At 41.1% G+C, this 14,999-nt stretch overlaps 1 protein-coding gene and 1 pseudogene across 5 annotated transcripts in view; one reads left to right on the top strand and one right to left on the bottom strand.

Moving 5' to 3' along the window:
* CTNNA2 (catenin alpha 2) overlaps positions 1-14,999 on the bottom strand; it is a 1,366,346-nt gene that overhangs the window by 309,556 nt on the left and 1,041,791 nt on the right. The gene's annotated exons all lie outside the window — the stretch shown is intronic.
* Positions 11,250-12,085, top strand: LOC147363089 (replication protein A 32 kDa subunit pseudogene; annotated as a pseudogene).

Genomic DNA, 14,999 nt, shown 5'->3' with positions numbered 1-14,999 from the left:
TACCTAGATTTTGGACATGAATTTGAGCAAGCTCCAGGAGATAGTGAAAGACAAGGAGCCTAGTCTGCTTCAGTTCATGGGGTTGCAAAGAGTCGGACATTACTTAGTGACTGAAAAACAACAGAATTAAATCAGTTACTCTTTTCTAAAACTTGCTTAATTACTTTTTTTCCTCTGAATGAATGGTTGGTTGATGTGTAATCCTATAGCATTTTCATGAAAAAGCCCAAACTAGGGCATATGTATACATTTTTAATCATTTAAAAATCCTACAAATTCCCATCACCATTTTCCACTCCTTGAACTCAAATGCTGACCTCTCAGATGTACACTCTGAAGTTTTACAAGTAGAAAGAGCTTAAAAGAAATTGACTAACATTTACAACTCTGAAATATCAGCATAATATTAGCTCCAAAGAAACTAAAGTATATGGAGAAAAACAATGTGCTGCTTTATCATCTGAAGGCAGCTGTCACATAGTGGGTATAACTTCAGTGCTTGGTGAAGTTAGGTGAGACACTAACTTGCTAGCCAAAACTGCTTCTTTTCTCTTTGGTTTGCTCCTTGGAAATAGGATGTCTGCCTTCAAAATACAGGCACTTTTATGGAGGTCTGGACCATGATTCTGGAATCAGAGATTTCTTAAGCCTTTTCCATGCATGAGAGTAATTAAGAATTTACTTTGAAAACTGAACAATTGTGAGGTGAAGAAAGTGGAGAAAACCACTACACCATTCAGGTATGACCTAAATTAAATTATGACTATATAGTGGAAGTGAGAAATAGATTTAAGGGACTAGATCTGACAGACAGATTGCCTGATGAACTATGGATGGAGGTTCGTGACATTGTACAGGAGACAGGAATCAAGACCATTCCCAAGAAAAAGAAATGTAAACAAGCAAAATGGCTGTCTCAGGAGGCCTTACAAATAGCTGTGAAAAGAAGGGAAGCGAAAAGCAAAGGAGAAAAGTAAAGATATACCCATTTGAATGCAGAGTTCCAAAGAATAGCAAAGAGAGATGAGAAAGCCTTCCTCAGTGATCAATGCAAAGAAATAGAGGAAAACAATAGAATGGGAAAGACTAGTGATCTCTTTAAAATAATTAGAGATACCAAGGGAACATTTCATGCAAAGATGGGCTCAATAAAAGACAGATTTCTGGTATGGACCTAAGAGAAGCAGAAGATATTAAGAAGAGGTGGCAAGAATACACAGAAGAACTGTACAAAAAAGATCTTCATGACCCAGATAATCACGATGGTGTGATCATTCACCTAGAGCCAGGCATCCTGGAATGTGAAGTCAAGTGGGCCTTAGAAAACATCACTACGAACAAAGCTAGTAGAGGTGATGGAATCCCAATTGAGCTATTTCAAATCCTGAAAGATGATGCTGTGAAAGTGCTACACTCAATATGCCAGCAAATTTAGAAAACTCAGCAGTGGCCATAGGACTGGAAAAGGTCAGTTTTAATTCCAATCCCAAAAAAGGCAATGGCTCAAACTACTGCACAATTGCACTCATCTCACACGCTAGTAAAGTAATGCTCAAAATTCTCCAAGCCAGGCTTCAGCAATACATGAACTGTGAACTTACAGATGATCAAGCTGGTTTTTAGAAAAGGCAGAGGAATCAGAGATCAAATTGCCAACATCTGCTGGATCATCAAAAAAGCAAGAGAGTTCCAGAAAAACATCTATTTCTGCTTTATTGACTATGCCAAAGCCTTTGACTGCATGGATCACAAGAAACTGGAAAATTCTTCAAGAGATGGGGATACCAGACCACCTACCTGCCTCTTGAGAAACCTGTATGCAAGTCAGAAAGCAACAGTTAGAACTAGACATGGAACAACAGACTGGTTCAAAATAGGAAAAGGAGTACATCAAGGCTGTATTTTGTCACCCTGCTTATTTAACTTATATGCAGAGTACATCATGAGAAATGCTGGACTGCAGGAAGCACAAGCTGGAATCAAGATTGCCAGGAGAAATATCAGTAACCTCAGATATGCAGATGACACCACCCTTATGGCAGAAAGTGAGGAAGAACTAAAGAGCCTCTTGATGAAAGTTAAAGAGGAGAGTGAAAAAGTTGGCTTAAAGCTCAACATTCAGAAAACTAAGATCAAGGCATCCAGTCCCATCACTTCATGGCAAATAGATGGGGAAACAGTGGAAACAGTGTCAGACTTTATCTTGGGGGGCTCCAAAATCACCGCAAATGGTGATTGCAGCCATGAAATTAAAAGACGCTTACTCCTTGGAAGGAAAGTTATGACTAACCTAGACAGCATATTAAAAAGCAGAGACATTACTTTGTCAACAAAGGTCCGTCTAGTCAAGGCTATGGTTTTTCCAGTGGTCATGTATGGATATGAGAGTTGGACTATAAAGAAAGCTGAGTGCCAAAGAATTGATGCTTTTGAACTGTGGTGTTGGAGAAGACTCTTGAGAGTCCCTTGGACTGCAAAGAGATCCAAGCAGTCCATTCTAAAGAAGATCAGTCCTGGGTGTTCATTAGTAGGACTGATTTTGAAGGTGAAACTCCAACACTTTGGCCACCTGATGCAAAGAAGTGACTCATTTGAAAAGACCCTGATAATGGGAAAAATTGAGGGTGGGAGCAGAAGGGGACGACAGAGAATGAGATGGTTGGATGGCATCACCGACTCAATGGACATGGGTTTGGGTGGACTCTGGGAGTTGGTGATGGACAGGGAGGCCTGGCGTTCTGCAGTTCATGGGATCACAAAGAGTTGGACATGACTGAGTGACTGAACTGAACTGAGCTGAATGAGAAAAGCAGACCAGATCACTGAACTTTCCAATGTAAAAATAAAAGTCAAGACAGAATACATAATAGATAAAGTAATACATAAGACGGAATACATAAAATAATCACTGAATAAACACTATGTCAGACTCTGGGTTCACTATATTCTGCTGGTGACATAACCTTATCACTGTTGCACAAAGGAGACCATAAGGATTAGACCAGACCTAGGACCAGAGTGAGGGGAGTGAGGCACCTGCCTCAGGTATAAAGAGGAAGAGGTCATCAAAGAACTCAGGAATCAAGGTAAATAATAATTTAATGCATACTTTAGAAACTCAAAATTAATGCCAAAAAATCAGCATTGAACAAATATCAGAATTTGAAATAAAGTCAAGCTCTGATAGGACCAGGATTCAGGTGAAGCCAGTGAAGTGTCCTATGTACGTACAGGTCAGGTAACATTTTTACATTTTAAATCTTAGCAAATTAAAGGATGTATTTATACTTTTTAAAATGTCATTATTTACCTGAATTTCAAGTTTAACTGGGTGTTCTGTAATTTTATGTGCTAAATCCAGCAACTCTATTGCCAGGGGTAATAGAGATGTTTAAGATTGTAAGTAGGGTAGTTACAGACACACGTTTTGTGGGAACGCATATTCTACCTGGCTTCAATAACGTGTAACTAAGCATATAGCACATGTTCCTAAGGTGTAAGGCACTATGTTGGTCACTGTGGAGGTGGTGAGGGGGGACACACAAAAAGCAAGTTACAGCCTTACACTCGAGGAGCTTCTAATCCAGTGAGTGATCCCAACATGCGACCAACAGCACTAACAACTAGGCAAAAAGACTAGCTCCCTACAGGGCTAAATGAGATGCTCAGAAGAAGAAAATGCTGCATTTGGGAAGTCAAGTAATATCACAGAGGGATGGGAGGATTTAGCCTGGCCTTAAGTCCTGGGCAAAATCTGAATAGGAAAACTCCTCTATCCATGGGATTCTCCAAGCTAGAATACTGGAGTGGGTATCCCTTCCCTTCTTCAGGGGATCTTTCCAACCCAGGGATCAAACCCAGGTCTTTGGCATTGCAGGCAGATTCTTTACTGTCTGAGCCACCAGGGAAGCCCAGATAGGAAAGAGGCAAGGTCAAAGCAGCACCAGGACAAGAAATGGCAAGGCAGGTACTGGGACAACAGTGGGTGGAATGGCCAGCCTTTTCTCTACCATGTGAATGGATCAGTTTGACTACCATGAAGACAAGTTATTTTTATAAGAACTTCCTTATAGGGTGATTATAGCAAACTATAGTTTGATCTGCAAGCTCAGAGGATTCCAGGGATGTTAGCATTTCCACCTTTGTGCGGTTGAGATTCTCTTTGTATAATATTTGCAATTTAGTGTCTCCAGCTTTCAAATCTTTGGCTGAAGGCAATTCAAAAACTGCAGTTGACTTGGGTTTGTTTTCTTGGTTTAGAGCAGCTGGGGAATAGTAAAGGCAGGACTGGAAGTTAGGGAATTGGGGCCACCAGCTGAAATCATCCATTTGCTGACCCTTTGTTAGCACTGATTTCTTTAAATGTTACCAGTGTTGGGACAAGGATAATAATCCCTCAATGCTCAGATTTACATAGAAAATGGGGACAGTAGCCCATCACTCCATACTCCCCTGTGCTCTGTTATGAACCCAAGTAGAAATACTTTGGGGAGAAGGCAGTGGCACCCCACTCCAGTCCTCTTGCCTGGAAAATCCCATGGATGTAGGAGCCTGGTAGGCTGCGGTCCATGGGGTCGCAAAGAGTCGGACATGACTGAGGGACTTCACTTTCACTTTTTACTTTCATGCATTGGAGAAGGAAATGGCAACCCACTCCAGTGTTCTTGCCTGGAGAATCCCAGGGATGGGGGAGCCTGGTAGGCTGCCGTCTATGGGGTCGCACAGAATCGGACACAACTAAAGAGACTTAGCAGCAGCAGCAGAAATACTGTTGAATTATCAACCTAAATTGGACAAGAAGCCAATCACTGAGACAGGCCAAATAAACAAAAAAGACTCTTGCTTCATAGTGTCAGCCCTTTGTTATTAGGTTCTGTGATCTTGGACTAAAGATTTGCCCGTTTTTTGTGTCTGAGTTCTCTCATAAGCACAATGGATAGCATGATATATGCCCTGTCTTCTTGACTGGGTTAGCAGGACAATCAATCCTGGTGTCAGTGTGCTGGAAACATTAAAAGGCATTAATAGTATTCAGCATAATTAGCAAAGTATTTCTACTGTGGGGAAAAAAATTAAAGTATTGCTTTGGAAAATACACAGAAACTATTTTTAGATCACCTGGACTTTGACTTTCTCTACTCACGCAGATAATATATGAAAACCTTGCCAAAAACTAGAATTCTTAAAGGAAAAGTTACTTCTGTTTAAGGAAGGGATATTTGGGACAGTTCATTTTAAACAATTAGTCTGGGATACTGTAAGAGGCTAAATAAGGGACAGAAACACCAGATGAATATCTTTTGCATAGTAGGTCCGTGGATATATTTTTAAATAACTAAAGATTTGGTCATCATGAGCAAATTGTAGTTTCCAGGGAATCAACCAGAAGCCTTACGCAACTCTCCCTCCCTAACCCTCCAGGCTCTATAAACTAAAAATAGTTTAACAAATTGAAGCGAAGGGAGAGTTCCATCTTCATTTTTACACCACTGCCTAGTAATTAAACCTAAGTGTGTGGTCTTCATCCATTTACTCCCTGTCTTAGCTGAATAAGAAGGAAACGAAAAGCAGTCATAAGCACTCTCTGCCAGCAACTACCTAGGTGATCTGGCAACTTCTCTGCACTCCAGACTTATCATCTGTCCAACAGAGGGAGCACACATGAGTGACAGACCCCAGGAAATGGGGGAGCCCAAACCTGTCAAGAACTCATAACCACGTTTCCTTGTTGTGAGGATGTTCTCACTACACTGCAGAAAGGGCTGGGACTGGCTGTCAGCCGGGGTTTTCTCATCTCTAAAATGTGAGTAAATAACTTGCTTTGGGGATTATTGTGAACCTAAAGAGACAGTATCTGGAGCAGGTGGCACAGCCCTAACTCAGCAAGAGCTATCTTAATCGATTTCTTCTTCTTCCTCACCCCTCCATTCCTCTCAAAGATGAAAAGAGCAAAACCCAGGAAGATGACATTACTGATTCTGATCATATGGCCTCAATATCGTCAGACCAGGACCTCTGGACTTCCAGCCCAGGGCCATTTCTATGCCATATATAAACCATCTCTCTCTCCTAAAATTCTAAGATTTTGTGATTTTATGGAGTTTCACATGTTTCTCTTCAAAGGCCATCAGAAGAAATCTCGGTTTGGGTTTATCTGCCCCATCACACGTTGCCTACAGACCTTGTGTACCTTTCTCAAAGTGCTCCCACTTGCCTTTACCTTTACCTGCAGAGGGTGAGTTTGCAATAGAGACAGTCATTTACTAAGTATTGTTGTTTAAAAAAAATAAAAGAAGAGACAGGCGGGAGCATGCTCTCACAGCGCTTCAGGCAGCTTTCCTAGTTGCCATCTGTTACGCTCGGGAGGTGCGTGTTTATTAAACTTTATTTGTTTTTGTCTTTGGGCTCTATTTTACAAAACACATTTGGGGCAAATCTGAGGTTGAACTTATGAGAGGAAAGGGAATGAATTTCCTGATTTGGCTTTTTATAGGGGGTCCTTTATTCTCCTAGCTTCTGGCTCTAAATTTAAGTCCAGTTTGCCAAAGTATCAGATGCTATCAAGAAAACTTCCTATTTTTAGTTCAATACTACACAAAAATGATTGGGGACATTAATTGAAATTTTGATTTTTCACAATCATTCTTCAGTAAAAAGACAATATCTTGGTTCATTTTTTAATAATACTGTCCTTTGTCCTATTGTGAAATAAAAGCCCCTCTTTCTCTCTCTTTTATTAAATATTCATCATTCCCTCTGAAACACTGAAGAGATATGCAAAATATTTAAATTCTATGCTGAACATTTCACAACTTCCTAATTTATAAAACAAAAAAATAAAGAATAGTAATTTTTAAATTTCTGAAATTGACTGAATATTTGTTTAAAGGCCATTCCCCATTCCAGCCCCTCATTCTACCTTAAACACATAGTTTAGTACAAGGAGTCACTCATGGAGACCCCAAGAATATAAATCTACTATTTCAGTGCTTCCATCAGATCTGTGGTTTCATGTTAGTTTCAGGGCACGATATTAATATGTTGGAAATGGCTGTAAGAAGGCCAATGTCTCTCGCTTTGTTCTTTCTCTCAATGGTACCTGCAAACTTGATTGAATGTTTGAGAAATCTTCAAAATATTGTATAGTGGTGATTCTCATATATTGAATGTGTGGGCTAATCAAATGCCCACTCTTCAGATTGCTGTCATTTGAAAGAGATGGAAGTCAAAATCATCAGAATGGCAGAAAGCTATACTGCACCATGCACTCCATCTCTAACACATTTTCCTGTCATTTAAACCTATGATTTAGACAACGGAAGGGAGGAGAAAAAATTATCTATTGATCTAGTGGTCACTCTATCCTGTTTGGAGGGTTGCCTATCTACCTTCAGACCCTGCATGTAGAAATGATATTCTTATTACAAATAGCACCATTATTTAAAGAACCTTGAACACTGTGTAAAACCTTTATATTATGTGTAAATCACAGTCTGAGAATGTGAACCTTTCTAAACATTTCCTTTTCACCACCTATGGACATTTCTCTTAGAAAAAAAATGGGCAATATCTCTTTAGAATGGATAAAAGTTTAGCATCAGCCGCAAATCAAACCCATGATCGGGATCCTTTAACCACATAAAATTCCAGCTTCCCTGGACTCTGAAATAGGGGTGGGAGGATAAAGATAGGGAAAAACATTATGATAATGTGTTAGGGCAAAAATGTATCTGATGCTTCTCTGCCAGGCATTATCAATACTCAAGGAAAAAATCATCACTAATAAGGTTAGAAAATCAGGATGGCTTTGTTTGTGAAACCCCCAGACCACACTTACTAGCATAGCAGTGTCAGTACACATATCAGGCAATGCACAGAGAAGGCCTGACTTGGAGAGTTCAGGGCACGTTGCTGTCGTTTCCATTTTCCCAGCAACTTCTCTTGGGTTCTTTTGGTAAACCCTCTAATTTTTCCTTCTGATTCTCAACCAAGGAGTTCTGGCCCAGGGATAAACTCATGATAACATCCAAACCAGTGAGATTCAGCCATAAGGTGGTTGGTAAAATTATTAATAAGGAGGCATATTTTTCTCCACTGGGATTGATAAACTGTCAGCAGATACACCTTGAGCTGGTTAAGGTGTCTTTGAAAATGGGTGTCACAAGAAAAGCATAGCTGGGGAGTAGAAAGAGGAGAAAAGGGAGGGGGAGGGAAGGGGAATAAGGAGAGGGAGAGAGGAAGAAGGAGACAGATGAGAAATTAATTTGGGGCTGAAAAGAGATGAGATGCTAGGGAAAGGAAACAAAAGGGAATGCAAAAGAAGGGAAGAGAAGGGTAAGGGAAGTCAGCTTTTGGAGGCAAACCAGATTGGTTCATAGTTTTCATTATATACTAAACTTGTAAAATAAAACTCCATGAAGGTACAGTCTTTCCTTTATTTATCATTAAATCTTGGCAGCCTGGAGCTTTGCCTGGCAAATAATAGGCACTCAACAAATTTTATTATTATCAGTGAATGAAATGCATGGGTTCCTGAATCTAGCTGTACCTAAATCCATTAGTATCTATCAATGGATTTCCTAGTGTCATGAGTTAACAAATCCCCCCATGTTTGTTGATGTCGAATCTCTGTCCCTAACAACCAACAATGTCTGACTAAATCAGAGACCTTAAACTACCAGACCAAAATGATTTGAAGGTGGCATGTTAGAAAGGGAAAACCTCAGCAAGTTCCCCGTGGATGTAGCTCAGAGAACCAAGGGAGCTCAGACCTTGGTTTCACCTAGAGAGCTTTTCGCTGCACTAATCACTGTCAGAGCTCTAAATCCTAATATTGTATTCCTCCCCTAAATCCAGTCAGTCAGTAGATTTGAGAATTTATCCATCAAAGAGACCTTAGAAATCTTGCTGTTCCTCAAATCCTTCTGCCCATGACGACCAACCATGCGAATGTATTGGGTTGGCCAAAAAGTTCGTTCGGTTTTTTTCTATGGAAAAATCTGAACAAACTTTTTGGCCAACTCAAAACATTTCCAACACCACATTATTCTTAATATGACCTGTTGAGACCAAGCTTTCACTTCCTTGGCCCAGTATACCTCTCAGTTTCCATTTAGTGCTTACTGCATCTCTACTTTCTAGTAAACTTTTGAGTCTGTATTTTAAGACTTCATAAATGCTTTTCCTTCTTGTAACTGCCTGTATCTCTAGTCAATTTGTTTCTTCTCAACAACTCACACACCTTCTGCCTCATGTTGGTGCCTGGCTGAAAGGGGTTATTCTCCCTTTGACCTTTTGCCTAACCAGGTTCTACCCATGCTTCAAGGAACAGCTCCAAATCTTTCCCCTGGGAGTGTTTCTGTACTGAGCTAGTCCTTAAAGATCTTCCTCTCCTCTGACCATATCCTTCTATTAGGTACTGTGGCAAATAATACATATGCTAATGATAGACTGTCCTGCACTGTTTATCAAGTTTTCATATTTCAGCAAAAAGGAACCCAAGTTTTCTATGGATAGTGAATGCCCTGATTTTCTCCTGGAGTATTCAGCATAAAACCCCTAAGATTCCAAATATATGCATTAACATATGATATTTGTTTTTCTCTTTATGACTTACTTCACTCTGTACAATAGCCTCTAAGTTCATCCACATCACTTCAAATGACCCAATTCTGTTCCTTTTTATGGCTGAGTAATATTCCACATCTTTTCCATCCATTCATCTATTGATGGACACTTAGGTTGCTTCCATGTCTGGACTATTGTAAATAGTGCTATGATGAACATTGGGTACCTGTGTCTCTTTGAATTATGTTTTTCTTAGGGTAAATGTACAGCAGAAACTAATACAACATTGGAAAGCAATTATATGCCAATCAATAAAATCAAGAATAAAAAAAATAAAATGATGGTGATTAAAAAAACAAAACCAAAACAAAAGCCTCCTAAGAAGTGCTCCAGAAACACTCATTTGTGAATAGAAGGACAGAGGGTCCATGTAAGCACCTAGGGTTAGAAGGCAGGTATGGAAGGAGTGAATGATTTGGAAAATTTGGGGTCCTAAAAATAAATATCACCTACTTCATGATTTACTGATCAAAACCACAGGAAGTGGTTGGCACCTGTGTAATGTTACAATTCTTGCTCTTTGATTTATTTTATCACCACAGGTGTAGTCCCCAGTGATTATCTGTCAGGCAACCCTGCCCTAGAATACAGTTTCCATCAGAGCCCCCCTTCCCCAGCTCCCAAGCTGGATGATTGTTGAGAGCAATGGTAAATTAACCATATGCACCCTCAAAGCCTATGAGAGACAATGAACTGAGCAAACTGCTAAAAAAAAATCCCATTTTATCTTCAGAGTTGAGATGGAAGTAGTCAAGGCAAAGTGAAATTTCCATTGATTTTATACACACACACACACACAAACCTGTATATACCCATACTACATAAATGATTTAAATTTCAATGAAATTTAAGCTTCTGCTTCATTTTTCTGTGCATATTCCCCAAACCACTCAGTTACTATTAAAGCTAACAATACCTAAAAGATCCCCAGACTCTGGCAATTTCCAGCATCTCAAAAATAAGATCAATAGTTGGGTCCACACTGCTGAGACTTCACAGAAATCGGAAAACAATCAGGCAGACGGTTACTTTGGTTTACGGAACGTCTATCTGGGTAGGGACCCCAAGCCTTGGTCTTCCTGTGCTTCATCTGCCCATAGATCAGAGGCCAGTTCATACTGTAATTCCTTCAACACACATCCCTGCCCTCCCATCTCACAGCAACCCATCCTCCACTGAGTACCTATAGCCACCTGCATCATTTATTTGGTTGCCCATTTCCACTCAGGCAACAATTACATACGGTACAAATCTCTTGCATTGTTAATTGAATTTCAGATGTCACACTCTAAAACACAAATATATAAAATGCATAATTATAATCCTATACTATTCACAAACTTCTCATGACTCTATGTTACTTCTTCCCAATTAGAAGTACAGGAGTTCAAAGATAGTGTATTAGTCAGCTTGGGTTGACATAAGAAAATACCACCAACTGGATGGCTTAAACAAGAGACATTTATTTTCCTGTTATCCTAAAGGCTAGAAAGCCAAGATCAAGGTCCTGCAGGGATGGTTTCTCTCTTTTTGGCTTACAGACATGGTGGAAAGAGAGGTCAAGTAAGCTTTCTAGCACCCTTCTTCTTATAAGGGCACTAAGCCTATAATGGAACTCTCCTGAGGGAATCATGTCGAAGATGTGGAATAGTGGGTTTGAAAGCTATAGCACCTCCTCTTTCGGGGGAGTCGGTGGGTACACACAGTCCCCTGGGGGCTTTGGATCTCTGACAGCTTCCCAGGCTGAAAAGGAATCCAGAGCTCAAGCTCAGCACATTGTACCCTGTACCATATCTCAGCTGCTTTCTGCTACTCTGGTTGATGAAGTATTCAGCATTGGAAATGTTGAGATTTCACAGGTAACTATTGTGGGGATTATCAGAAATGCAGAGAAAGCTACAACCAACATTGTTTACAAGATAGATGACATGACAGCTGCACCCATGGATGTTCGCCAGTGGGTTGACACAGATGATGCCAACAGTGAAAACACTGTGGTCCCTCCAGAAACATATGTGAAAGTGGCTGGTCATCTGAGATCTTTCCAGAACAATAAAAGCCTGGTAGCCTTTAAGATCATGCCCCTGGAGGATATGAATGAGTTCACCACACATATTCTGGAAGTAGTCAATGCACACATGATGCTGAGCAAGTCGAACAGCCATCCTTCAGCAGGGAGAGTGCCTATCAGCAATCCAGGAATGGGTGAAGCTGGAAACTTCGGTGGGAATAACTTCATACCAGCAAATGGCCTCACTGTGGCCCAGAACCAGGTGCTGAATTCGATCCAGGCTTGCCCAAGACCTGTACGATTGAACTTTCAGGATCTCAAGAACCAACTCCAACACATGTCCGTAGCCTCAATCAAGCTAGCTGTGGATTTTCTAAGCAATGAGGGACACATCTATTCCACTGTGGATGATGATCGTTTTAAATTCACAGAGGCAGAATAACTGGATCTAACTGGGTACCCGAGATATTTTCCAGTTGGACCTTTTTTTGCAGCCTCTTGTCTCAAGCTGTGCATATAATTGGCAAGGTGACTTCTAGGAAGTAGATTTCATCTATAACAGATCTCAACTGACATCCTTTTGAAACTTACTACTACTCTTCTGTGTTTTTAATGGACTTCCCTGTTAGCTCAGACGGTAAAGCGTCCGCCTACAATGCGGGAAACCCGGGTTCGATCCCTGGGTCAGGAAGATTCCCCTGGAGAAAGAAACGGCAACCCACTCCAGTATTCATGCCTGGAAAATCCCATGGACCAAGGATCCTGGTGGGCTACAATCCATGCGGTCGCAAAGAGTCGGACACGACTGAGCGACTTGTGTGTGTGTGTGTGTGTGTAAGCCTATAATGAGGGCCCCATTCTAATAACTTGTCTAAACCTAATTACTTTAAGAAGCCCCATTTCCAAATATCATCACCTTGGGGAGGCTTCAACATAGGAATTTCGGAGGCAATCAATTCAGTCCATGTGTACATGCATGCGTGTTAAGTCATTTCAGTCATATCGGACTCTTTGCAGTTCTGTGTACTGCAGCCTACCAGGCTCCTTGGTCCATGGTATTCTCCAGGCAAGAATACTGTAGTGGGTTGCCATGCCCTCATCCAGGGCATCTTCCCCACCAGGGATCAAACCTGCGTCTCTTGTGGCTCCTGCACTGCAGGCAGATTCTTAATTGCTGAGTCACTGGTGAAGCCCCAAGCTTAAGGACACTAGATATGAAAAAAGGAATGGGTTTGATAAAATGGTACTTTCAAGGGCTGAGCAAGGTCCTGACTGGAACAAACGGGCCATCCCAGAGAGCACCTGGGACCATTCTATTTGCCAACCTTACAGTAGAACAAAATGAAGAGGTTTCCCTGGTGACATTGGGAAAAGAAAATCCACAAATTGGGAGTGCCTGGCACTTCCTGCATGCCCAGGGGACCCCCAAAGAGATTACCTGGCACTCTTCAGAACCAACACTTTTTCTTTTCCTGCCCAAGTCAAATCTGACCTCTCTTGGTCCTTGGAAAACCTGTGAGAACCATTTTTCCCCATCCTCTCATCAACCCCACCTACAATCTATATCATGACACTTTCTTCTCCTTGTCACACTTCCCTCAAAAAGACCAGCACTGTCTGGAAAGTAACCACAAAGGTCCTGGTCACTTTAGTTCTTATCACTACAGGGGAACTAAGAGAGAATAACATTTCATTTTTAATTAAAATAACTAAAGAAATATTTTAACTACTTATAAATTAGCAAGCTCCAGTCTAGAGGTGCTAGCCTCATTGCTAACCCGTTTTCTCTTCAAGCCTTGGGCTCTAGCTCAACTTTTCAAACCCACCTGCAAGCCAGACTAGACAGCCAGGCTGCTCCCAGCCCCAGCACCAAAGTCCCAAGGCCTCTGCCACATGACCAAGGTCTAAGCACAAGGCACTCCTCAGGCTTAGGTGAGTCAGGGATCTCTCGGAGGCCCTTCTCCCTGAAAAGCTTGGAATTTGACCCATAAGGGAACCATCTCAGGGGGCCTTTGCTCACCCTTGGCACTGATGAAAACTTTATGAGGCAAATAGTACTTTTTTTTTTTTGTAGCACAACCGTTAAAAATTAAACTAAGTAGAAAGCAGGCCGAAACCCTGCAACACATGTCTCACATGGTCCCAAATATTCCTCACTGTGTGGCTCCCATAAACACCATCTGCTGTGTTAATTTGTAAAGAATTACAAGGTTCTTAAAATTACACTTTGCTCTCTGTAGCGTACACTGTGTCTATTAAGGCGGAGAGTTGAGAATATGCATCACGACTAGCCAGACACTGAGATCTTTTTCCTTCCTATGCTGGGATCCTACTGAAAGTTCGCTAAGTCTGCATTTAAGTCTGAATTTTAAAAAGTGTATCGTACTCTCTCTAGACGAGCTGTAGGAAAAAGATTCAAGACAAAATACACACAGCAAAATCTTGGCCTGGATTAGAATCCTAGCATCTCATACATTTTCAAGTTGTATGCGCATCCCTCCACTTCACTGAATCCTTCTGATGATGCAAAGTCCTTGAGTGTAAGTTAAAGACAGTACACAGCCAAAACTGAGAGAACTTCTTGGGTGAGACTTGCTCCTCCATCATGAAGTTCTGACCTCTAGGGGCCCTCAGAGCCCTTGGTTGGTGGCTGAGTCTTTCTCAATTGCTCATCCCTGTCTACTCACAGAGCCAGAAGGGCAGCATATGTTGCCAAGCACATCTCTCTGACAATTCAGGGCTAAGGTGTCGGGCCACTAATGTAAGCTTTTAGGTGGATTAAATTCCAAAAGGGGTTGCTGGTTACATGATGGTAAATGGTGGCCAGAAATGAGAAGGGAACTAGGAGGGTCTTCGGCTGAATAACACAAGGCTGGAAACTGCCGATGTGACATAATTGTTACAAATGGAGCTCCCTAGGTTCCTCTACCAGGAGATTCAATTCTGTGGCTCAGGAGTAGGTTGGAAATCTGAGTGTTTAATAAACATTTAAAAAATTACAAAGTTCTGGAAATACAGGGATTGTTTTAGTGGGTCCCGACCTGATGAATCATTTTATTAATTAAAATATTTCTAATTAATACCTAGGAATCTACATTTCCATATTGCCATGTTCTGTTGCTCAGCCTAGTTTGGGATCCATGAGTTCTGCAACAGTTTCCTAGTAGTAAGCCTGAAGTCGAACCAAGGATCCACAATGAAGGCAAATCTGCTTAATTCCTGATGACTCAGTTACTGATGTCAAAAACATAAGTTTCATAACCAATTGACTTAAGTGGAAAGGAAAGCCATACTGCCTGAGGATCCAAACAAGATAAAGCAGACACAGCCTGCCACATCATGTCAGAAAAAGTCCCTGAAA

The sequence above is a fragment of the Bos grunniens genome, chromosome 11, assembly GCF_055505025.1.
Source record: "Bos grunniens cultivar Pamir isolate PY7600 chromosome 11, Bosgru_T2T1.0, whole genome shotgun sequence".
Classification (NCBI taxonomy): domain Eukaryota; kingdom Metazoa; phylum Chordata; class Mammalia; order Artiodactyla; family Bovidae; genus Bos; species Bos grunniens.
This window is presented reverse-complemented; position numbering and strand designations above follow the sequence as displayed.